The sequence below is a fragment of the Mastomys coucha genome, unplaced genomic scaffold (assembly GCF_008632895.1).
Source record: "Mastomys coucha isolate ucsf_1 unplaced genomic scaffold, UCSF_Mcou_1 pScaffold6, whole genome shotgun sequence".
NCBI lineage: Eukaryota > Metazoa > Chordata > Mammalia > Rodentia > Muridae > Mastomys > Mastomys coucha.
Window position 1 is genome coordinate 61,521,837 of NW_022196912.1, and position 26,851 is coordinate 61,548,687.

Genomic DNA, 26,851 nt, shown 5'->3' on the forward strand with positions numbered 1-26,851 from the left:
AAAAAAAAAAAAAAAAAAAAAAACAGTGTGCTCATCTGTTATTTTTCATTTCCAATTTAGCCAGAAAGGTCACAAAGACATTTTAAATAGTTCCTTTTTGCAATATTTCAAGACTGTTAAACATCTCTTAATTCTTAGAAGTTCTACTGAGGCACCAACTATTTACTTGATGATTATCCACAAGAAGAAATATCCTTTTCCATTCATGTTCATGTGACAGTGTCACAGAGAAGAAACAGGTTCTCAATGATTTAGGACATTCCCATTCTGCCCAGACTACAAACATGTGAAGAGCAAAATTCTTTTCAGTTCTCAGATCACATTCAGACCAGGGTCAAAGAGTTCAAATACAGTCTTTTAGAAATGAATGTCGTACATGACTATCATCTAAGCCAAGCAACCACAATTTGGGGGAATTCAGCTGTGCCCCCTTGCAAAACTTATTCAAAGCTAAGCTTGTTGACTATTGCCTTGTTGACTATTTGATCTGAGAATGGAAGAAGACCCTTACCTGAGTACCTGGCCACTCCCTATCACCTGTTGCATGCAACTTTGTCTTAGTTGCATGTGGTTATTAGGGAAGGAGGATAGCATATAGAGTAGAAAAGATGAAGGAAAAGGATACCTCATCTACGTGGCTAGGGGAGGAAACTCTCATCTGTGAAAGGTATAGTTTTTTTTCAGGTCTGCTGCTTGATAAACACTCATTCTCCTATAAATAACCCTTCACCTTAGTTCTGTCAGGAAGTCTAAGAAACTCATTAGCATTGGTGGATCTGTGCCTCTAATTGTCACTGGAACTTTAGAAGTAGAAATCGATCTTGCTTACATTTCTCTCCAGGAAGGGATGCTGGCAATATTCTATCATAAATTTGTTTCATTTTCAATGCTTTCTTAGAATTATGTTCCCTCTTAAATGTATGTCGAGCCATCTTTGCTGTTCAAGCAGCTTCATCCACCCCCCCAGAAGCATCTCCACTCCAGAAAAATGAACACAGAATAGATATCTTTCCCAGTCTTCCTCTCTAACCTGAGAGTTTATTCGTTGGCTCTGATCTGTGGTTGGGCACACTTAATAAGCTAAGGTTAATTAGAGGGAAGCTTTTGAGTATCTTCCCCAAAGATCGTTAAATTCTCCCACTGTAGTAGAAATGAGTGATTAATTTCTATCTTCTCTAGCTCACCATCTGGTTGGCTTGCAACTTTTGGCTGGAATGTGATTTTTAAAAGAAAATATGCAAGTGTCATCTTTTCATTTTTGTATATTTTGGTTTTGCTTCTTTCTGTTATAAAAATGTCTAATTTCCCTTATCTCATGTGATTGTCTCTACTCTGTCTCCAAGTGATAAAATCTCTTATCAGAGTAGTTGCAGTTGGGGTCACAGCTGGCCTGTCTTCTGCCATGAGGGATTTAATTTGGAGTTGATAAGTACATATCCTTTGGTATGTATGGCATTCTCTAGGGAGAGCAAGTGAATCCAAGTGAGAAGGAAGCTGATTCTGAAGACCCCAGTGTGCTAATCCTTGTGATCTTGTTTTATATGTGCTGTTATGCTTAGCTTTTGGACAAACTCTTTGAGTTAAGTAATCCTCACATTATAAGTGCTAAGAATGAAGATCATACTAATCAGTGTGATACCAAAATCCTCAGCATAGAACCATTATGGTAAGCACTTAAAGGGGTTGTTATAAAAATAATGTGAGTACTCTCCACCCTCAACCACAAGTTATAACTTGAAGCCTGGTGTGATAACATTTGGAGATAGGATCATAAAGAGAATGACAAGGTAAGATGACTTCATGAAGATAGGAACCACATGCTGTGTTTAACTCTGTTATAAAACATTTTAGTTATTGTTCTATTGCTGTGCTGATAAATCACAACCAAGACAACTTATAAAAGGAAATATTTAATTTGTGGCTGGCTTAAAGTTTCATGGCATTAGTACATTATCATCTCAGTAGAGAATGCTGTAGAAGGCAGGCAGGCAAACATGGAGGTGGAACAGTGGCTGAGAGTTATATCTTACCATAAATTGCAAACAGAGAGACAGACAGACAGACAGAGAGAGACAGAGACAGAGACAGCGAGACAGAGAGAGGGAGGGAGGGAGAGAGGGAGAGAATTGGGACTGGCATGAGCCTCTGAAACCTCAAAGCCCACCATCAGTGACATAGCAACTCTAAGAATGCCACATCTTCTAATTTAACTTCCCTTACTTTCCTTCCATTTTCTCTTTCTTTGTTTCTTTTTCTATATTTCCTCCACCCTTAATGTATCCCATTGCAGAGTCATTTAAGGACACAAGAAGGCAGTTGCAGTTTGCGACCTTAGGACAGAAACTTCCCTTGAAATAAATGATTTTGGCCTCTTTCCCAGAGACTCCCAACCCTCAGAACATGAAAAACCTGGTTTCTGTTAAATACCAAATTTTGTTGTAGTGACCTATGCAATATAAGGCTGGGGATTTCCCTGGATCTCTAGTGGAATGATTCTGTAAAACTGAAATTCTAGACCTGAAACATGTGAAGGCCAGTAAGATGTGCCTAAAAATGAGGACATTAATAAGGTTTATCTAAAAATGTGAGAAAGTACTTTATGTAAGACTTCAGCATTTATCTGGAATCTAGAAATTCTTAGAGAACAGAAATATACCAAAAAGAACATGCCAAGAGACCAATACACAGACCTGTCATGTTCCCCATAATCTCCTAAATTTTGATAACCCTGAGATGGTTTCATTGGATGAAGCAATAGCAGTGTAATCCATACTCTATCTAAGAAGGAGAGTCAGAGACCAGAATCTCGGAATTTAAATACTGAAAATTCTTTAAATTTCAGCTGGGGTTATAGTTCAGTCAGTAAAGTATTTGCTCCACAAGCATTCAATCCTTGGCAGGTAAAATTGTCTAATATAGTGGAGGTGTTTGAAATCCCAGTCCTAGGGAGTCATAGACTAGGTGGCGCTTACAGGCCAGGCAGCTCATCCTACTTGTTCTATATATATACATGTAGACACACATAATTTTAAATCCCTCCTACATACTCATTACACACACATATACAAACAGATACACAGACTCACATCTGCATACATGTGTATGTGTATGCACACATGTATTTGTAAAGATCATGAGGATAACTATCTGGTTTTTCCTTAACTCTGAATAAAATGAGGAAAAATTTGTCTCCTCAAAGAGTTCCTAAACACAAACCCACCGTTAAATATATAGAGTCCAAAAATCTCATTACCTGTATAGTTTTCACTTTCTGATCCCAAAAATACACAAAAGAAAATTGACTTTGAAAATGACAAAGGTGGAAAGCTCACTGGAAAGAAAGTAGAAGAGGAGGTAGGATTGAACAATGAGTTAATGATCACACCCATGAACCAGAAGCAATGTATTCACTAGCCCACCCAATTCTGATAGCCACCCATGAAAAACACAGTACCTCATCCATCTAAAGATTAGGTTACTAAGAGTCAAAGAGGGTTAACTAGTTAAAAGACACAAGCCGGTTACTTGATGCAAGTATCATGATAGTCTTAAAGAAAAAAGTGTCCATCAGATTATGTACCCCTGCAATTAACAAGGAGTATGTATATTTTACATGGATATCATTTAATTCTGAATGGGTTTCTGTTCATATTTGTTTATTTGACTGGTGTAACATTCCTAGGCAACATAGGAAAGATTCTAAAAACTCTAGGTCATTGTAGTGATCCTAGAAATTATAAATCAAATTGTTGTAAACAGGCTTTGTAAGTTGTTTCTTGGCAGGAATCAAATAATCAAGAGCAATGAATTTAGAGGATTACAAAAGAATGTTTCTCTGAATGAGTACAGTGAGTGCAGTCTGCCTGCGGCTGGAGCTCTGAACAGATGCATCTACCCATGTTGGGCTTTGGTGTTTGAAAAGGCTTCGGTGGGAAAAGCTGAACAGTCTTTATGCAATTGGAACTGTTTTTAAAGGAGGCCATTCCATGTGCAGCAGTGATTGTCCCCATAATCTCCTCTCTTAAGTCTCCCTTTGTCCTAGTTTCTTGATCCTTCACAATCTGATTCTCTTAGTAGGGGAATGTTTACTATTATGGAGGGCTCATCACTGTCACCTACACCATTAATTAATTAAATGAGCATGCTTAAGTATGTACCCTCCTCTGTATCAGGTCCTCTTTCCAAATGTAATACCTTGTCAAACACTAATAGGCAAAAGGCATGCAGTCAGTAAATGTTAGCTCATACCACTGGAAGTTAAAACCAGCCCCCAGACTTTAGAAGATCCCCATACCTCAGCACAACTGATGCCATGGTGTTTACCTCCCAAAAAAGTAAAAATGTTAAAACTTTCAAGATATCACTGGAGAGAACACTTGACACTAATGACTGTTTGTAGAAATTGCCATTGGACTTTGATATTTGTAAGTAGTGAAAGAACTTACCAAAACTGAAGATGGCTTTAAAAATCATCCACAGGAAATGAGTAAAGAGATACTGGCCTAGAGGTGAGTGTTTACCCAATAGAGAATAGTCATAGGAAGTCATCTCTTCTAGGCTCTTTTTCTATGCTCCAGTTTGGCCATGTTGTGACCTGGCCTTCTCACATAATTTCCTATGATTACTTCCACAAAGTACATAGTTTAGGAATAGAAGTATACTGCCCTGTAGGTTTAAAAACTAGATGTTATGGAGAGGGTTATTTCCTTTGCAAAGCTATAAGAAGGATTTGTTCCTGACTTTTCTCTTCAGCTAGTACATGACTATCTTTATGTTGTGACATCCAGGCTCAGATGCCAGAAAAGGTTCACAGGAGGCCAGGAGATTGAAGAAAATTTGAGGATCCATGGGCAGATAAGACAAATTCTATTCATTCTGGCTAAGGCCATTAGACAGCTACTGGCAGAAACCTAGGCACATGTCAGCATACACAGGCCACACACAGGAGCACACAGGCCTACACACACACACACCCACACACACACACACACATACAGACACACACACCAAGAAACAGTACTGCATACCGACAGGCACAAGAAGGCTGGTGAAAACAAAGATTTGGCCTCTGCCTTGAAGATCATATTTATACAAAATAGTACAAAAGTGTCACTCTGCCAAAGACAGTTATATAAGAGATTACACCACTGTTTACTTCTTTTTTTTTATTTTAGATATTTTCTTTATTTACATGCGAATTTCTCCTTTCCCAGTTTCCCCTCCAAAAAACAAAAAAACAAACAAAAACAAACCCCTGTTACCTCCCCCCTTCCCATGCCTGCCACCCCGCCCTCTCCCACTTTCTGGCCCTGGCATTCCCCTACACTGTTTGCTTCTGAGGTCCACAGACGTCTAGTGCTGGCCATTCTGGGCTGACTCCTACTCTCCAGTGTCTTGTACTAGCTATCATCTGTGCCAAGTAACCATATCAGCACTCTGTTGATTAAACAAAAATATGTACTTCTGTTCCCAACACATGTCCACATGCTATCCTCTATGTATCTCTAGATGGTCTTCTTACTGTGTATGGTCATGTACCAAAATTCTTCCATGTTACATAAAAATGCTGTCATACTCAATCAGAACAACTTCTAATAATCTAATTTTTTACCTTATTCTCTTTTATCAAAACTATTTCCAAATAAGTTCAGATTCTGAAGTACTCATGGTGAGGAATTTCATAAATTCATTTGAAAAAGATTCAATTAATATGTTATACTGTTTTCTGCCCAACCCTACTATTGTCCATTCCAACCTCCTCTACAATTTAACTCATATGAACATCACCACTAAGCTCAAAAATCTCAGTATCATTAAAATAACATGGAATGGTGATTCACCCTCAAGGAAAACCTCTCCAGCTGTGAACCAGGGAGTGTAGACAGCAAATCCTTTAGCTAAGGGTCAGCGAGTAGAGTGTATATTTAAAGATGTGTACTGTAAGCATTGCTCATACGGGTCTAATGTTCAGGTTACATTTTGAAGATAGTAGTAAATTTATTAACTGCACAAACACACACACACACACACACACACACACACATTATAAAAATTAGAGACCTTAGAGACTTCCAAAAAACATATTCTGAAAAGTCTGCTGTGTGTTTCCCAGGGGAACGACATCATTCCTTAGTGTAGATCTTCAAAGAGAAATGAGTCATTGAATCTGTGTGATGAAATTTTGCAGGGCTATTGGTGAAGGGTATACTTTTATGTAGAAGAAATATCAGTGCCATTGTGAAACACACCCAAAAATCCAAAAGCCAACACAGCAGTTCTGTCTGTACAACAAAATCTCTTACAAAAGAATATGGAGCCACCTAATGCCCAGTCTTGCCCATAGAATCACCTGAATGCATTTATGTAATCAAAAGCAAAACCTCTGGGGATGGAGATTGCAATGTGGAAGCGAGATTCAAGAAAGATTTCATCACTGCACAAACAATTTCAAATTAAGCACTAATCAGAAGGGAAAATTAGGTTTATTCACAGGGGCCACTCAAAATAACCCTCTTAATAATGTAGAAATTGGCTGTAGCTAAAACCCCACAAGTCTAGACACAAATACATTTAACATCCAACAAAGCCAGTCAATATAAAATGTAGCAAATATGAGAAGTCAATGTAAAATAGATTTCTCAAATATGAGGAACATGCTTCTAGGACTGTAAGTAAGAGGCTCAGGAAAAACAAATCTGTGATATAGCAGAGCTGCAGGTCTAGAGGAAACATACCTACTTTTACTGATACATTGATGCCTTTCACATCTCCCTTTGGCTAACTCCAAAAGGTGATCCCTAGGCTCAGAGGATGGACTGTCTACTGTGAAAAGAAACATTGGCAGAAGTGCTAAAAACAGCACCTGGTCCACTGCAGGGCTGCCTTAGACTCATGTGTAGTGGAAGTTAGACAACTCGAGGGATAACTAGAACTAACCTCAACTCCTTCCCCCACATCCAGAACCCTACCCATGCCTGAGGAATAAACATCTGTAGTTGATTAAAAATTTGGTTAAGAGGGTGGCTGCCTGGACATTCAAACCAGGGGCAAAGATGTGACAAAGATTTCACTCTCAGGGATATTCTGACACATTCTTCTATTATTATTATCATTATTATGCATCCCTGCTGTTTCTTTGTCATTCTTCTTTTTCCTTCTTCTCTTTATATTTTTCCTGGCTCAAGACCCTTGTACCAACTATATTTTTTCTGCAGATAGCCAAGGAATTACCAACCTCTGCCTTTACTCATGAAATTTTCAAAGACACCTACTCACATACCTTACAAATGAGCCATGTCTGAACCACCCACCAGGGTGCCCCGAATCTCTGGCTGAAGAATATCTAGTCTCCAGGCAACCAGAGAGGAACATTTTATCTTCAGAAAGGACTAAGGTCTTTCTTGCTCCTACCCTAAAATCCTCTTAAGTTGAGGGAAAGAGTTCGGTAAAGAATTAAAACAATGTTGTAAGCTGGACCAAATATCTTTGCTGATAATAGTTATCACAAGAGGGCAAGAATAAGGGAGGTGACTGGGGAATGAACATTATAAACATTATATAAATGTATAAAACTGTCAAACAATAGAAATACAGAAAAAAGAAGCATTGGTACAAAGGAGATTTCAACTTTCAGTCATAAACATATCTGTAATTGTTCATATTTAATATTAGAGAGAGATAATTGGTTTAAAGTTGTACTGGTCAATTTGATACTTATTAGCTGTGTGTTTTCATTTAAGTAAGTTTCTACTGTACTTGTATTAACCATATTTCAAGTTCTCAGGAATCATAGATAAAAAGTAGCTACTGCATTGGATATTTCAAATATAGAACATTTCTACTTTCACGGAATTAGTCAGCATTAGAATCTTCCCCTGGTTAGATTTTGTCAATTGGACACAAGTTAGGGTTATCTAGGAAGAGGAACTCCAACTGAGAAAAATGCTCCTAACAGACTGACTATAGGAGAATCTGAAGGACATTTTCTTGATTAGTGATTGATGCGGGAGGGTGGTGACAATACTGGCCATGTGGTTCTAGGTGCTATTCCAAACAAACAAACAGACAAACAGAACAACAACAAAACTCAGGCTGAGCAAGGTAGTAAACAGTGGTTCTCTGTGGTCTCTGCTTTGAGTTCTCACCTCCAGGTTCCTGCCTTGGCATCTCTTCCTTATGGACTTTTTAAGATCTATGCTTAAAGTAATCCTTTTCTCCCTGAGCTGCTTTTTGTCATGGTGTTTTTTATAGTGCTAGAAGGCAAATGGGGGCATGGGATTAAAAAAAGAGAAAGAAAGGGACAGAGAAAAGAAGAGAAAGGAAAAGAAACAGAAAACGACAAAGAGGAAAGAAGAATAATTGAGGGAATATAAGGATTTTTCCTCCTGGCTCATTATTCTCAATCATAAGTTAGCAGTTTAAGAGACTCATTCTACTCTAAATGTAGGACTAGAAGAAGGACACTCAAGGACTGTCTTGAGTGTACACGTTGTTAGAATTTACCTGTTGGGATGTGTGTGTGTGTGTGTGTGTGTGTGTGTGTTTGTGTCCTTGCTGATGTATGTTTTGATGGTATTTTTCCTTAAACATGTCTGTGAATAATGTGTGTGCCTGATATATAACGAAGCCAGAAGAGTGAATTTGTTCCACTGGGATTGGAGTTAGATGGTTGTAAGCTGCTATGTAGGCTTTTGAAACTAAACCCTGGTCCTTTGGAAATGGAACCTATCCTCTTATTGGTGAGCCCTCTCTCCAGTCTTTATCAGTTGTTTTGATTTGAATCTGTTCATTTTTTCTTTCTTTCTTTTCCTATTCTTTCTTTTTTCCCTTCTGTAACCCTATGCATCATTGAGCCTCTGTGTCTACTCTTTTCTGCCAACTCTTACTCTACATATCAGAAATGCTGGTGACAGAGAGACTGGAACATCATGCATGTTAGTAGTGAAGAATATTATTGGAAATTTAGTGCTATGTCTGCTTTGTAAGAACCCAACGGGACCTTAAGAAAAGTAATGAGAGTGAGTAGGGATGGATACATAATGCAAATGGTTCCCTCCAGTAACTTCACTTCTACAAGAACAGAAGTGTTTCCCTGAAGGACATGAATAATGTCAGATATAATGGCTTACTATGCTTCTCCAATGCACCTAATGGGCTTTTAAGCCACATATTCTTGGGAGCTTACTCACTGACTAAATATAGAAACTATACATCCATTTCTTCTGTAAGTTTGCAATGAAAATCAGACTAAGTTGAGTTGTGTAGTCTGACTGGTACATAGTACTTATACTTCAATAAAACATGTTGAAGAAATAACAGAGTTAGCAACATCTCATTTCAGGGAGTTGAGAGTATTGGATTAATTTATATGGAATCTGGAGAACTCATGCAGATTCTGGAAAAATTTGGAGACAATAGTGTGAAATAAGAGCAAATTTAATTCAAAAGCAACAAAACTAAAGACATAATTTTCATTTGTAACTGCTTAGATTTAATGACTCTGACCAATCACTATTTCCTTGATATAGGTCAAAGTATACATATCCTTTTACGAAAAGACAACCTCGCTGATTATGCTTCAAAGCTCATCTGCCTACCACATCTTCTTCCAAATCATTTTTGCATCAATCTTACCTTGCTCATAATTTCTCAAAGAGCCCTGAGAGTCAACACTAACTAAAGTAGCCTCTTGTTATAGACACGGTTCTTCCCAATATTACCTGTCAAAAGATTTGGTTTTGTCCTCACTGTTTTCAGATTCTAGTCTCTGAAAATCCTAAACAGGAAAAAAGCCACATACAAAGATATTTAGAATTGTTTAGCAGTATTGCTATGTTGGTGTTATTCCTTTTGTACATGAAGTCATTTTATATTTCTGGGCTTCAGGTTCTCTGTATATTAAAGTTTCTAGAAGAGTTAATGAATTAATATATCTAAAGTGTTAGGAGAGTCACAAAAGTAGGTAAGTAGTTAGAAGGATAGAGAAGTAGGTAGATACATATTTAGAAAGATAGAGAAACAGATGAATATGTGGATGAATGGATGGATGGACAAATGGATGGATGGACAGATGGATGGATTAATGGATGAATGGATTGTATTTATTCTTCTTTGATAATTTTTCTTTATATGAAAATGATTAATGAATACAGATGGATAAGGCATGATTTTAAGCAGTTCAAACTTTAACAGAAAACATATATTTGTAATATGCTACAATACCTATGTTAAAATAAAACACTCAAGTACTTTACCATCACTGTGGAGAGAGATGGTAAAGTACTCCATTCTCTTTGGAGGCTTTAAGGACAGATTCATGAATTAACTTCTCGTATGCATTTGCAGCTTCTAGAATGTTATCATGGGCAATACTAATAAGAACAAGTGAGGCCACACCCATGATTGAACTTTTCCTTGTATGGTCCCCTCCTGGGTTATTCATACACACTTATCCTGCCAACAACAAAAAAATATATTTTGCTCTGTTTTTGGCAGCAATACATAAAAATTTAAAGCTCTTCTCTACCTCCTTTAAGGCAGTTTTCATTCCTCTGTTGAAAAAAAAGAATATTCATTAGCACCACCAGAAAACATTTACGCAATTGTGTTTATATTTTTTTACACATATAGCAACATAAGTATTAAATTCAATTTATATAGACATTTGCTTTGTTTTAGTTTTTAAGACAATATTTTAATCTTTGTTCTAGGGTGGTTTTGACAAAATAGTATGACTTGTGTATTGAGTTCTGAGTTTATATATATGTTCTAATACATCCATCCACACATAATTATATTAGTTAAATATATATTTATGTGTATGCATGTGTGCACACACACAAGCATGAATGATTGTGTGTATTAAACATTTGCATGGGTGGTACTTTTATTATATTCAGGTGATATTAGTAATTACAGGGCACTTCCCTATGTTTTGCAATGTTGTGAAACACACCACCTGGCATAAATTGCATAGACTTCTGTCCAAAGGGAATGGGTAAGTTAGCTCTAAAGAATCTTTTTCGTTCAACCCAGTGGCAAGAAATTTGAGGACTACATTATGACAAATTCTCAGTATTCCCATGTATTAGCCCACTTACCCCCATGAAGTAAAGTGAGGTATAAATAGAAGAAAGAACAGCTGTCAGGTACACAGCTTCTGATCATCTATTTTGATTTTACTTTTAAGTAAGAGGCAATTATTTCCGGGTTAAGCACCACAGCACACCATCTTTCCTTCTCACTGTATCTGTGGACATAAAGAAACAGTTTTCTAGTCAGCGATCAGGTACACAAGAGGAGAGTTCTTGTTTAAGGAACTGGAAATCCACTCTATTTCAAGAATGGCTGCTGTCTTTGGTCATTTCATGCCTGTCAAAATTGCATAAGCTCAAAGTATGTCAAGAGCAATGCTTCCATTGTGAAAGAGTGGTAGCTCCCATTGAGAGGGTTAGCAACTATGTGTCCCTAGAAGGGATTAATGTAGTACTCTGGGCATCGGAGTAGTTATGTGATTACCGGTTTTACAATGTGATCCCTTAGTCTCTCTCATACACTCCTACCATTGTGATATGATTTACCTATCATGGGGAACTTGCCAGCATTTGCACAGTACTACTAAATTTATAGAACTTTAAGCTAAGTAAACCACTTTTCTGTGTAAGCTCTCCTGCCTCAGGCATTGCATTTCCTTATGACAATGAAAAGAATGGACTAATATAATACATTTTCCCATGTTTAAAAATAAATGGTTTTGAAGCAATAAAATTATTACCATTTTTATGTTATTTTTAAAAGTATAAGGCAGTCATTCCTGGGTTCCGCATACTATTATACAGCCTTTGTTTCTGTACTGCCCTTTTCTCAGATGTACCTATACAACCCTTTGTCAAGCCATCTTGGACTCCTAAATTTTTGCGAGTTTAAAGCATTTCTATTTTTTTTTTAAATTCTGATAAGGAAATCACAGAAAGCAAAGTACTTTTCCGATCTAGTCCTGGAAATATTGAATGACATGAATTTTAGTTGATGAACTACAAAAAAATGTCTACGCAAGTTATACATTGCAAGCATAATTTCTACTCTCCATTGCACAGTCAAGACTGTGCATTTCAACCTCTATTTACTCTTGGCTCCATATGCTGAGTAGATTAGATTAGTAGGCAGATCTTTTAACATGTGGTTTTCTACAGGAATTTGTCCTTCCAGTAATATTAAATTCAATCTGTGGGAACTTTTTAATCTCTATTTTACTATAGACAATACAGATTTCCAGTACCCAACATGCTTAAGATGATTGTTTTTAGAATCTTTGCACTATATCTTCGCTCACTTCAAATCACCCATTAAAAATAAGTTACATTCAGTTCATAGCCAATGGCACTTTATGCATTAAATGATAGGAGTGAAACAGTAGGTTTGGTTTGTGTCATTTTCTGTTAGCCACAAACAGTGACATCCATAGTTTTTTGTTCTTCAGTTTTACTCATGCCAGGCACCTGTCAACTCTAGAGAGAGAATTGCCAGGGTATATTCCTCAGGAAATCATTAGGGCATCCCTGGCATGACAACAGCCTTGATGGTGCTTCTGTGATCACTGGTGCTTTCTGTACTGTACTAAATGATGACCTCATAATTAGCCAACATGTTCATCTTCCTGACATGTAAAAGCACTGATTAGAGCACACTTCAATCTATAGGCATTTTGTCTATGTTAGACTGACTTTCTATGGTAGCAAACACTAGCAAGGACTATTGTTGCTGTGATTCTGGGAGCACCTAGCATGCTTTAGGACTGGAATTACTTGCTTCTCAGAAACAATTTACTAAAACATTTTTTTTTCATCTTGACCAAATTTTAGGTAGACGTCTTCCTGCTTCATAGTCCCTGACTTCCTTTTCCTTAGAGCAGTTTTTTCAGAAGACTCGAAACTGTCAGCCCTTTCTCTATTCTTTTAAGATGCAAATATCTTTAAAGATTTCTTGCCAGCTTTACAACCCAGGGATGTCTTTCTCAAATTCATAGGAGCTGGTTTTTGAAACCTCCTCCGGAAAGGGAAAGATAGACTTTATCAGCCAGTTTAGGTATGATGTTTGAAACCTAACCTTGATTGGTGCTTTTCTCTGTATTGTCAAATTATCACCACTCTTAAAACTAAAATAAAGCTTAATTATTTCTTCACTAATGTAAAGTAGCTAACAGAATTGGCAGATGATATACTCTGACCCTAATCTTCCAAACTCTCCAGAACTTACCAGAATTGATTGAGGTCTGTTTTATGTGTGGCAAGAATGGTGAATAACTTTAACATTGGATATGCAGTCTTCATTTGCCATTGTGTCTCTCCTACTTAGCATGGAATCACTTTCCTATGATGTCTTAGACATTAAACTTGTGCCTTTCTGGTATTGGAATGATAGCTTTCGTGAATAAAGGAAGCTGCTACTATGGTTGCTGCATTATTATAATGGTTGTTCCAGAGTCTGGTTCATATTCTTAGGAAAGCAGTCTCTTATTAACCTAATGACTGATACTATAATTAATTATCCATTATGTTTCCCTAAAATATAATATTTCCCCAACCATCATTTTACAGTCATGCATTTTTAGAAAAAGAGAATTAGTTCATCACAATTTAACTCCAGTTCTGATCTTCCCTACCAAATGTCTTCTTGCCATCCTATGATTGTATTGAGTCCATCTGTTTGGACCACATCGGTCACCTCCAACTTCTCTGAACTTCACCTCTCATGTGGCCTTAGCAAATTCTGCTCTCTCATCTTCAAACATGTGTAGAAAACAGCTGTTCCCTTCCATCTCCATTGACTGGAGTTTAGTCTGAGTGACTAACACTTCTCACTGGGACTATTTCAGTAGTGCTGTCTCAATTTGTAGGTTCCAACCTCCCACTGCTCTTGTCTCAACATGCAAACCACAACAAAGCTGTTTTGAGAGAGTTCAGGTGGATCTACTCTCAGGTCTTGATATACAGGATAAGGTTAAGGTTTTACAATTGTAGCTACACCATTCTTATTCTGATTCTGTGTGAACTTCCAAGCAATGCTATTTCTTCTGGTCTCCTGATCACTCTGATTTGATCACAGAGGTTTTGATGTTTTCTAAAATGTGCTATCATGCTCCCACTTTAGAGCCTTCCTATAATTTCCGATGCCTCCACTACCCTTCCACTTCTTGGTAGGCTCTTTTCCCCTTTCCTCCACGGAGTGCTTTCCATGTTCCTTTTTATGTGCTAGCATTTTCCCCCTAGCACTGCAATGGTCACCTTCTAACATTATATAACTTTGAATATCTGGGGGTCAGGGTGCTTGTGTTTTATCCATGCAAGGCAACTTTTCCAGATACATGTAATTCTTAAGTCAAGATTACCTTCATAATACAGTTCTCGTTGTTAGCATGTAAGATGCACCTTGGTAGGTATTTTTCCTAAATTCTTTATGATCCCAACCATTTAGAGCAGTGTCTCAATCTTAGGAGGTACATTGAGCTAAACAGTGTCTCCTTAAATCCAGATATCAGCTAAGTACCTTTAGCACCTAGGAATGTGTCTATACTTGGGCACGAACTCTTTGTAAAAATGATTATGTTAAAAATCAGGCTGTTAGTGTGAGCCCTAATCCAAAGTGGCTACTGTCTTTCTTAGAAAATTAAAACATCAGAGACTTTTGGACATGTTTGTATATAACTGCAGCCACTTGAAGAGAATCAAAGATGGCATTCAACTGCACGTGAAGAAAACTCAGTGTATTCCCAGACCTGTTCCAACCCCAGTGCTGTACTCCTAGCCTCCAGAATTGTGAGAAAAAATTAATTAATTACTATTATTTAAGCTTTCTAGTATATGGTGTCTTGTTATGAGAGTCTTAACAAACTGATATGGCACATTCAATGAATAAAAATAAATTAATATTTTCTGAATCACAGATTATTCAAGCAGCACAATTCTGTGTGTTTAAAAATATGATACAGTACAAAGAAGCTCAGGAAAAAAATATTCAAATAAATGATTTCAGAATATGGAATGTTCCACCCACCCACTATTTGTATTCAAAATTATTTTCTTGTCTTTATGTAGATAAACACTACATCATCAACTGTAATGATCACTTTTGATGAGCTAAGAATATCTGAGTTATGCTACCTCTGTAGACACTTCCCAATAGTGTGAATTCTCTGTGATAGGAAGACTGGTTTCTTTGTAAGTTCCTTTGAACTAAAGTAAAACGGTATATCAGAAGATGACCTAATATAGTATATTCTGAAACTGGCTCATGAACGCCATCCTCCAGAAATACACTTGGGTTTGGTAAACTCTGTTTCATAGAGTTCTGAAGAGATTGATACTTCTGAGAGGAAACTATTACAAAGCTTCCTTCACATGAGTTATAGTCCTCCAGCTGCCTGAAACCCCTCCCCCTCAGCAAATTCCCTCCACACTAGGGCTGCCATAGAGATAGCAGTGTGGATTGGTAAGGTATGTAATATGCTTATCTCCACTTTCCTTGCATAATTTTTATGCCAAAAGAAAGATTGAAGCATTATCACCCACCCTTTCCTGGGCATTATTTTCAGCCAGAGTCAGTGACTGGTTTTGAAGAACCTTGATTTAACTTATCTATATGTTTTCTTCCTCACAGAGGAAGTTTTTGTTTGCTTCCTTGCAAACATGAGTTTCCACTTGTCCATCCCATGTCTAGCCACAAAAACAAACAGAACTTGCCTATAGGCTTACACTATTGCTAGTGTCAGCACTATTGGACTGCCCTGTGTGATGGCTGGCCAAGTGTGAATGAACTCATCAGCCCCCTTACCTAACTCTCTCACTCACAAATATAAACAAGGAAACTGCTAAGAAGAAATGGATCTGTGACTTTTTCTGAAATGTTTCTGCCTTTGCTGAGGACAGTTCCTGGTGAAATCATCCCAGTTGGTTTTAGTAGTCTCTGATGTTAAAATGGTGGGGCACTATGCCTGAGATGACTCAGCACATGACCAGTAAAGGCTGAGCTGAATGGATTGACTATAAAGTCACTCGTGAGCTCCTGGGTCTTCTGGGGTCCACTCATACATACTTATAGGCATGGAGATTTTTAATGAATGCCAATGATCACAGAATCTACACATGAGGAGGAAATGAAGCTGCCTTAAAGTATCTGTTCTCTGAAAGAAACCAAGACCTGCAGCTAGCCTGTGAATGCTCTGGGATCATCAGTCATCAAGGATGGAAATGCTTTCAATGTAAAAGTTTCAGAATAAACATGGAAAAAGAGGATGGATAAAAGAAAATACGCAGGGAAACAAATTAATTCTACTTTCAAATGATTATTCAATTCAGCTTTCCCTTTGAGGACTGGCTACCATGCCAACATGAAAAACAGAGGGACATACAAAAACAAATAACAACAACAACAAACATCAAGAATTCTTTTGATTTTGTTTTCTAAAACATACAGCTTTTCTATAGTGTTCTCTTTGAAGTATCAGGGGTGAAGTGGCTCTGAGCAGATACCTGCAATCTGGTGCATGCTTTTTAGTTATTCTGTGTTTTACTTCAGATGCACTTGGCTGCACTGTTATCCCTCCAGGTTAATACCTCACTGTCAAGGATAGTGCCTCTCAGGGAAGTTCAGCCACTTCTTTCAGAAGCTCTTTCAGATCCTCCCACTCACTGTCAAAAATTCTGGCATCTTCTATTGGTTTTTCATTCCCTTTCATGTACCATCTTTTATTGTTTTTTTTTTCTTTATATGTTTTCCCTCTCTCTTCCTACTGTTTTTATTATCTTTAGTCCCACCAGTTCTCAGTTGCAGTCTTCTTTGTCTTCTCTTTTTGACTGGCAGCTTCTTTGACTCCTTTATAGAATCTCTGAGATTCTCTGTTACCATTTGCTTTTCCTCTAATCAATGTCATCTATGTGTGAAGCTACAGTGCTCTTTGGTTTGTCCTATTGGCAATTTGCCTTGTTTTGGCTGAAGGATGAACTGTGTTGTCTTACAGACCTAAACTGTAGCCATCCATCTTTCGCAGGTGATTTCATGTACTTAGGATGCCAAGGGACAGAAACAAAATAAATTAACAATACTTCCCTAAAAGTCCTAATGTGTTTTCAAACTATCCTCTGCAGATTGCTTTCCTTGCTAGTAATAACTGACATGAGAGGAACTGAGTATAAAGGAAGCTTATTGTCATTAAAGTCATGGGCAGTGTAGGTCTGCCATTTTTTACACAGTTCCAAAAATAAGATACGTATGCATATAAATATGCTTGTTACTTCTATAAACTAAATTCACACTCATATATAATTGGTGTGTTATTGGTATGACTGAGAATTCTGTATAAACACATGAGTATCATGAAAAACTGATTTCATTTTCAAAACTATAAAACAACACTATGCAGTTCTTTCATTATGCAAACTGTTGAGATATTTTATTTATTTGGTCCATTGTTGGTTAAGTCATTATCTAGTCTATTGAATTTTAGTTTAGAAAATCTTTTCTTCTCAGCTAGTATTCACTCAAATTAAACTATAATCACTCACTTGTCCATGATCATAGCTCTTACTCTTATCTTTTAAATTTTCCCCTCTGGCCCTGAAATACTCAGGAAGCCTTTCTCATTCTCAGCCCCTGCAAGTAAGAGCAAGTCAAGAATGAGATGCTGGCTCTGTAACTTTAGACCGTTAGTGGTGAAGAGGGATCTCAATCTTAGTACAATTTATGTTCACTTCAGTTCACTTCTAACGGTCGGTCCTGCTCCATCTTCACCTACTGGTAGATGTCTAATAATCCAAGAAAACATCTCATAAGCCGGTATAACTTCTCCATCAACTTCATCTCTACAAATTCTGAAAGCCAGAAGTCAACCTAGATAGACATTTACCCTTCTTCACTCTCTGAACACAATATTCTGCTTCTGTTCACTTGCTTTGCAGGAGAACCATAGTAAGCCTTTAGACTTCAAACACAAACCTCTAGTCTCAATGTTTAAGTATCCCAATGACTTCTGACACTAACATAGGATCTAGTATGAAGTACAAATGCAGAACTCAACTGTTTAAAACTCATTCAGAACTTTATGACAACTACCACAAAGTGTTAAGCAACAATATTGAATACAGGACCCTGTATGGCTCCACAGGTCACATGCCGATATTATATGGGTGATCCTCCAAATCCTGGCTCTAAAAATATCCCTCATAAATACAGTTCCAATGCTTGGGTTCGTTTTTCTAGTGACAGACTGGCTCACTTTCCTTATATCTCAAATCAGGAACTAAACTTCTATTGAACTTGAACTATTTTTTAAAAAAGTAATATCTGTGTTATGTAGTTATCGAGATGCCTGCTATTCTGTTTTGGCTTGCTTTCTGGCTGTGTTTATTTGTATACTTTTCATTGTTTTCTTTAAATTTTAAAGCATAACTATACTATTGGACAAATAGTTCCTTTGCACGGCCCTTGTCTACCATGAAGTATCCATTTCAATAACACTGTTAAGGACATAGAACAAAGAGAACAGGAAAGAGTAGGTCATTTTATTCCTAGACTATTGATTATGGAGAAAAATAGATATGTGGAGAGAAATAAGAATAATTAGGCCTATGATATGATATCTCCTTATGTAGATTCTCTATGGAAAAAAGATTTCCTTGCTTGGGATGTAGGAATGTGACTGTTATGTGTGTGGGCCTCCCACATCTTCAGGAAAGAAAAGACTAGAGCTAATTTAGTCTAAATTGTGAAGGCAAAAGCACAACTTTTGCCTCAAAACAGATTTTTTTGCTTTTTTTCTGGCCAAATATGAGTGACCATGGCCAGGAAATACAAATTTAGATCACCAAAAATCCCATGTCCAAAAGTGAAAATTATTCATTTGGGTTTTTGAACAAAGAGTAAAGAAAGAAATTAAGATACTTTCAGAATACTTTAGTAGATCCTATAAGTAGACATGTTACAGCAGAGTGGGAAAGTCTCTTACAGCCTTGAGATGCTGTTAAATGGCATTGTCAGCTTTTTTAGTTGTATGAAACTAGATGTCTGAACATTTCAAAGGATTAACCTAATGGTCACTGATATGTTCATTTACATACAGAAAGGGATATCAAGAGGGCTTATAATAGCCCAAGAATATTTGTCTCTGTATTTGCAGCATTCAAATGTCTCCACAGACATTCAAGTTCCAATCAGTTAACTAGCCTGGCCTTGCAGATGCTTTAGTGGAATGTGCCGCTCTCTCCAGGAACTTTCCCATCCATTGTGCACATGCGTCAAATGTGACTTCTAGGTCGATTCACGTTAAGGTGAAAGCTAAAAGAACCACCTATGTGTTTATTATGACTGTTGTGAAGAAAAATCTGGGAGGCCATCCTGTGGTAGGAGTTGCAAGGTAGCAAAGGACAGAGATGCAGAGGGGACTTACAGAGATAATTTAACATTTAATAGCTCTCTCAGATCTGTCAGAGGACCTGAGTTGACCTATTCACACCTATATCTGTTGACTCACAGCTTCCTGAACTCCAACTGTCTCTTCTGGTTTCGCATACATGACTTACATTGATAAGATTTACACACATTCACATAATTTTTTTTCAAAGAAAATATAGAAGTGTTTAAGTGTCCATAAAAAGCACCAGAATGTTTCAGTCAGAATTATGATCCTGATCAAGACAAGAAGAATGACAAGACTTTTGGATTCTCAGATATAGGAGAGGATGGCAGAAATAACAACACATATTATCAGGGCTTCCCTCTAGAAGTTGCATGAACCAATGCTCCATCTCAGGAGCAGCACCAGATCAAGGATCATGCCTTTCCAAACTCTGCAACATTTTACTTCACCGGCTTCTTTCCAGGGAATTACGATGCTGTCATAAGACAGAACGGGTACTGTATCTCAGATTCTTGTAGAGCATTTTTTTCTTAAATTATACAAAGTAATACATTAAAGTAGCCCTGGCAGTTAAACTGTAAATGAGATAAATATTGAGATGAATAGAAAATATTTAAATAAACATAGAAGGATATATTTCTTCAGTGCTAGTACAGTATAGATTAGAGTTTATTCATGACATGGGGAGGGGAGTTGAAGGAGTAGAGACAGAGAGACAGAGTAAGAGAGAGAGAGAAAGAGAGAGAGATGGGGGAAGAGGAGGAAGAGGTGGAGGAGAGGAGTATGGGCCAATTATGAGCACACTGAGAGAGAGGAGGGAGGGGAATGGGTAAGAGAGGGTAAAGAGTGGGAGAAAGAGCAAGAGAGAGAGGTGGGGGCAAACATCCCCTTTTATAGTGAGTCAGAGTCTGTGGGGCAGAGCCAACATAGGAGACTCTTGGTGGTATGAGAAGGCATGAAGAACAAGTTGTAGGCAGCGTTCTTCCACAATTTCTGCATTGTTTCCTGTCCCGATTTCCCTTTGTAATGGGCTGTAACATATAAACTAAAACAAACTCTTTCCATGGTGCTATTGGTCAGTTTTGTCTGTTTTGTTTTTGTTTGTTTGTTTGTTTTACTACAACAATAATAAGCAAACTAGAGCAGCCATACTAAAAAAATAGGTAAAACAGCTGTTCCTTATAGGAGATACTGCATTTTTTTTTTCTTTCCCAGAATTCTTGCCATCCATCAGTCACTAGGAGCCTAGCCACCATCAGGTCTGGCTGGGATTACCCATTTTCTGAATGGTGCAAATTTTCCTTATTGTTTACTTATTTGTTTTCCCCTCGTTGCTTTCATTCTGAGCAGAAACTTAAGTGTGTTTTCTTTTTCCTGATCTTTTCGTCTCCATTCCTCTTTCTCTAGTGACCTCTTCCTGCCCTGTGGCTGCCTACTATCATGTGACAAAAGTTCTTGCCAGGTACTCAAGAAGCATAGCTTTTTCTTCCTTCCTTCCTTCCTTACCTTCCTGTTAATTCATCCAAGGTACTGAGCATTACAACTTTGACTTCCCTGTAATGCTTGTTTGCTTGTTTGTTTTAAACTTAAGAAACATATTATTAAGCTACCATTTAAAACTGTTATTAAATATTTTATTTACATGATAATTTCCTTGGAATAGTTGTAGAAGGGACATTCTAAAGATAGAAGAGCAAGTCTTAACAGCCCTAAGACTGGGGAAATAACTGAAAGATGCTAACATAAAAATTGGATAAATCCAATAGTCTCAGACCTTGAAAGGCCCCATATGAGAACAATGGGTTTAATTCAGGTAAGATCAGAAAAAGACTTATCAGTCTATGTAGTGATATAGTTTGACCTTATATACAATAGAATATTTAAGAGAAGAAGCAGAGGGATTATTTAGGAAAATACTGTGAAAATCCAAATGGGAGATGTTGCAACCTGAACCAGGGTAGTTGTGATAGAGGAACAATAATTGTGATTTAAAGCTCAAGACCACATACTGAAGTAAAAATACATATAGGACATCTGGAAATATCATCTTGAAGGTGGTCTTTGAAGCCATCAGACTAGAAGGATTCATCATAGTAAGTAAACATTAAGAAAAAAAGAGAAAGCTTTTCAGAACTTAGCCCTTAAGAAATTTTCTAGCTAATAGCCAGAGAGATAAAGAGGAAAGCAAGGGGACAAAAGGAAATTCCAGGAAAATGCAAAAAAAAGCAAAGTGCTAGTCAATGTCTTGGAGACTAAATTAAAATGAAGAGAAATCTATCAGAAGAGAACCTGTGGTACTGAGAGATCTTGGAAGATAAAGAATAATCTTGGTAAACTTACCAAGATTGTAGCTGGAGGATATTTTGGTTTTTTGTTTTTTGGTTCTTGTTTTTAAAGGCAAATGCTCAGGCTTCATTGCATCAAACAGGCAAGGCTTTGCCAATGATCCCCAATATGACAGTCAGAGAGAGAAGTAATGACAGAAAAAAAAAAGCAAAGAGGAGATGTATTCCTTGTGGCTATATTAGGAAGAAGAACACATAAATATATCTAGGGATCCTATGTCCATAGTCTGGTTACTCAAATGAAGTTTAGATTTACATATGGGGCAGGGTGTGCCTAATCACCAGTCCTGTCCAATGTGCATTGTCTGATTTCTAGGCTATGTCCTGGGAAGTTGTGTGGTAATTTGATAAACTGTTGATCACTAAGGTCTTGGGTGACATCCTTGGTCTCAGAGATTGTCTTCATCTGAATGGTATTCAGCCCTTGGAGGTGTTGCTCTTCCTGGAATTTAAGGTTCCTCAAGGGAAAAGGTTAGTGACAGTAAGTTACCTTGCTGTTTTTTTTCATTGAATAGATCTGAAATGAAAGTAGAGATGCCAGATTTTTAGCTTGCCTTCAGACCTTATGTGTCTAAAGGAAAAGAAAATGTTTTTAGCAAAAGTGACTTCTAAGTATCAGTATCAAGATCAGTAGTGCTGCAAGGGTTTAGAAGCCTGATTAGAAGGGTTTCTAGAGGAACTGGAGGAGGAGAATTGGAAATGATGAGTATAAATCAGTGAAGACACTTTGTTACAAAGTACAAAAGTTTGGATACAAAGAGTATAGCAATGAAGCAATGGATATCTGGAATTGAGCAATATATTTGTCGTTAAGATAAATGATAATATTATATATGATGAGATGGAAGATTTTGTGACATAATACTGTCTTAGTTATGGATCTATTGCAGTGCAAAATATTATGACTAAAGCAACTTGGAGAAGAAAAAGTTTATTTCAGCTTAAAAAATCTCAGGTCACAGTCCATCATTAGGGAAGTCAGGGCAGGAGGCAAGAACTGAAGCAGAGGTCATGGAAGAGTACTGCTTACGTGCTTTCTTCTCATAGATTCCACAGCCTTCCTTCAGTGAGGGGAGTCCTTTCATATCAACTAATCCAGAAAATACCCACAGGCCTGACCACAAATCAATCTGAATTTTTTTTTTTTTACCAAAATGAACTTGCTTGTGTCTAATTGATGAAAGCAAACAAACTAATAAACCAACCAACTAAAAATGAACAGCAACAACTACAAAGAAGTGAAAGGCAAGCATAGAGGAGAATTTCTGGAGATGACAAAAAGAGATGTAATATGCTTTATGCACAGAGGACATAGCTATTAAAAGGTTGCTGGACATCTTGTCTGTGGAACAGTGAGAAGACAGGCTCTGACATGCCCATAGTTTCTTAATACCTAGTGGTATAACAGACTATATATACTTCCATTTTAGTTTTCAGGGTGAAAAATCTTACATAAAGATTTTAAAGGCCAAGGAGGCAATTTAACATAGGAGTTAAGAGTCCAGAAAGAGTCGAAAATATGGAGTCAGTTTTGCCTTGAGAAATATAAAATTTTGATCTTCAAAAAGTGATGATGAGAATTAAAAGAGAAATCAGTCTGTTAGAGCTTTTAGATTTTATGCTAAATTTATCCATAGGCCTCAATGTGCCACCTAGGTATGGCTGCAAAGAAGAGCCTATGAATGGATTCTGCTCATACAGACATGAGCACAGGCCTAGGTCTGGTCCATGTAGAACTGTTTCTTTCCTTCTTCTTTCCATTCATCATCCTGCCAAGGACACACAGAGTTTGAAGACATAGAAGACAGTAAGACCCCTGGTCAGAGAATGATTATCTTTTGACTTAACATGAGCCAGAAGTAAGCTTCTATTACCTTCATTCTCTAAAATTCTTGGCTTGTTCATTAGAGCCTGAAGGATTAATTCTCTCTAACTAATCCAAGATATTTTAAATAAAATATTAAATGCAGGTAGTGTCAGAGAAATCGAGTGAATTGAGGGTATAGATCTACAAACACCAAGGTCTCTTCAGCATTAGTTTAGTGTTTATATGAATGTCTCTTGCCACTCCACAGGCAACAATACCTGCAGCAGCTTTTCTCATTTCAGAGAACCAACAGAGAACCTACTAAGATGTTATCTGTGAGACCTTGGTTATTAGAATTTCCCAAGCCAGAATCTCTCACCTGAGAAATGTGTTTATATAAAAGCCACAAATCTTGTTCCTCACCCTTGTTATACCTCCTGCCTAGGAATTATTGAACCTTGTAGTAAATTTACAATGTGAAATCTTCCCTCTGCCATGTGGGTTATGATTTCCTTCTGCAAAACCTCTAATGGGCTATCTCTACTGCTGGGCACTAGCCTCTCTCAGTCATCCTGATTATGTTATTATCCATGAATCTGTCCATGAGTTTATTTAAATCTTGTGATCTGAAGAAGCAGTCTATCTCTGAGTCCTATATTGTGCCTAAGATGTTTTGATATTCTCATACAGCTGTTCTTTTGTTCTACTGCCTAGGAAGCCATCATTCTCCTCAAAACATAAAACCTACTGTGGCAGTAAATGAAGAGTGGTGTTAGGTCCTGTCAAAAAACTCAATCTATACACCATCTTAAACAGCCAACACTGTTGTCCTGACTCTTCTCTAAGTTGAAATGCAACTGCAAATAAATAATTGAGGGTACGTATCACTGAATAAATCAGGTTATGAATATCTAATTTATTGATGCCGAGTATCTGCTACTCTGAGGTTTATATTGCAAGTAGGTCACAAAGGAAAACAATGCTAGTTACCATCTCTGTGTGGACAGACAGGAGGTGACATTTTTTTTCAATTAGCAATATTATAATTGCCATCCTGGAATTTACTTAATTTTTCTAATTCAAAAGGAATCCAATTTTCTTTTTTATACCTTTCTGCTTATTTAATTGGAGCTTAACATTAGGAAGAACTCTTTAATATTCAGGAAGCCTGTCTCAGATAGCATCATGTCATGAATATTCCCCACTGTAAAGTCATACTTCTTCTTTGACCTTGTTGTCATTGTTTTGTTACATAAATTATTCACCCTGGTATGTCTTATAGATTAAATACCCTGGAAACAAATTAGAAGCATCCCAGTGGCTTAGAAATGTCAAGTAAGTCTTCTTTTCTCCAAATACCTCCTGCAAAATGGGATGCTAAAAAATATCCCCACAAAATAGGCAATGTGATGTTTAGGGATCAAATCATAACTCTGCACCTTAAATCTTTTTCTTGATTTAAGATGGACATATGAATTTTTCTCATTGATATGTAAAGGAGATAAATTAGTATTCCTTCTCTTGCCCTTTGCCTAGGGCAGAATGTGCCAGGCTTCCTTTACTCAAGAACTGAGTATTTGGCAGTAGAGTGCCTGTCAGCTCAATATGGGCCAATGTGCCCTGGCTACTACAATGGCTCCAGGTCATTCTCACCTAGAAGTTGGATGAGCATTCATCCTCAAAGTACAAAAGAATTCCACAAAGGAAAAGGAGGCTCATTGCCTCATTGCTTCCCAATAACAAAAGGAAAAGAACAAACAAATCTCTATTAAGCAAGTAACCTGAGATGCTCAGAGAAAAGGCAAAGATTTTTCAAATACTTTGAAGCAATTGACACTTTCTATGCCCAGAGTTACTCTAATTTTATAGATATTAATTGATTTCATTAAAAATAACTCATGAAATGCATTTTAAACTCACATTTTAATTGAAAACTGAAGCTAGAGAGGAAACTTGGCCATTACACACAGGCTGAAAATGAGAAGGGGCTTAAATGTAGGAGGTATGATTATGCTTTATACACTGCTGTCTTTATCCTTATGGCTGTGTGCTACAGTCTACCTTAAAAAGACATAGTTCCCATTTGCTGAGGGCAAATTTACATGCCAGTTTTTAATGTGTATGTCTAAACAAAGATGGACTGGTTGTAACAAGGGTAGCACAAAGAGGATTGATTTTTCAACATATATATTTGTTCCAGATTTATATAATATATTACTGGTGGTTGAAATAGTGCCCAATTAAAGGTTTTCTACATGGACAAAGGAAATCCAGCTTCTTCTTCTTTGCAAAAGCATGCTAGTGTGCAAAGAATTCTATGAACATTGACTAGAGACAGTAAAGTAGAGTGATTCAATGAAGTTAAGACCAAGACCTTAAAGTCCAAATAAAACAACAATAACAAACAATAGTAATAGTTCATAGAAACTTTAAAAGCCACCACAATGATACAATGTATGGGCTTGAAAACCACTGTGGTGAGACATATTGTAATGTCTTTTCAGATGCCCTAGCAAACTGATTTTTTCAAAACTCCAGTAGATTTTGAGGTTATCTACAGCCTTAAACTCTCTTCAGAAGGTAAAGGCTCCAATTAGCAGAACTCCTATAGCTATGCATGGAGTGCTCTGTTCCACCATATCCACTCACATGCCCACCAGAGACCCACATGAAGACAACCTTGGAATGCAGCCTCGAGTGCTTCACAAAGCCGACTCTTCTTTAAAGATGGCTGCATGTGGTTCTGCTGAAGAGCTACAAATAATAAGTTTGGTGAGCTTCTTGCTTCACAAATAATTTCTCTGTTTGAGACTAATAATTACCATGGCAACCCTAAGAATTTAGGAATCGTTCCATCATGCAGATACTAGGGAGGAAAAAAAGAAATTCAGAAACTTATTTAACCCTTCAAGATTCCATGTCCTTGTTTACAGCAGGGTTAGTTTTGGACTGATTTGTGTAAAAAAAAAAAAAAAAGCTTTTTATAGAGGCATGAGGAAGATGGGAGTGAATGAAATGATACACCTCTCATTTAAAGAGGTGACATCCTAGATGGCCTTGAAACCCCCTTTACCTCAGACATAGGTGACCTGCCCTTGACACCTCTGCTCTCTAGAGGATGGGCTGAGTAGTAAAAGTACTACCACATGATCTGTGGCATCTGTGCCCTGAGATGCTCATATGCTTTTTCTCTTGGAGTGTAAATCCTAGATGATGTAGGATACGAGCAATCTGGGTAGCAGAATTTGACTGTCTCTGTACCCTAAGAACAAAAGTCTGAATCTGTACTGG

The 26,851-nt window shown here is 37.3% G+C and overlaps 1 long non-coding RNA gene across 2 annotated transcripts in view; it reads right to left on the reverse strand.

Moving 5' to 3' along the window:
• Window positions 1-26,851, reverse strand: part of LOC116080605 — an 84,160-nt gene that overhangs the window by 20,641 nt on the left and 36,668 nt on the right. For both annotated transcript variants that reach the window (XR_004114497.1, XR_004114498.1), the window contains exons 4-5: window positions 11,100-11,248; window positions 9,720-9,775 (exon numbers count right to left, since the gene is read on the reverse strand). This is a non-coding gene — a long non-coding RNA (uncharacterized LOC116080605). The remainder of the gene's footprint in view (window positions 1-9,719; window positions 9,776-11,099; window positions 11,249-26,851) is intronic.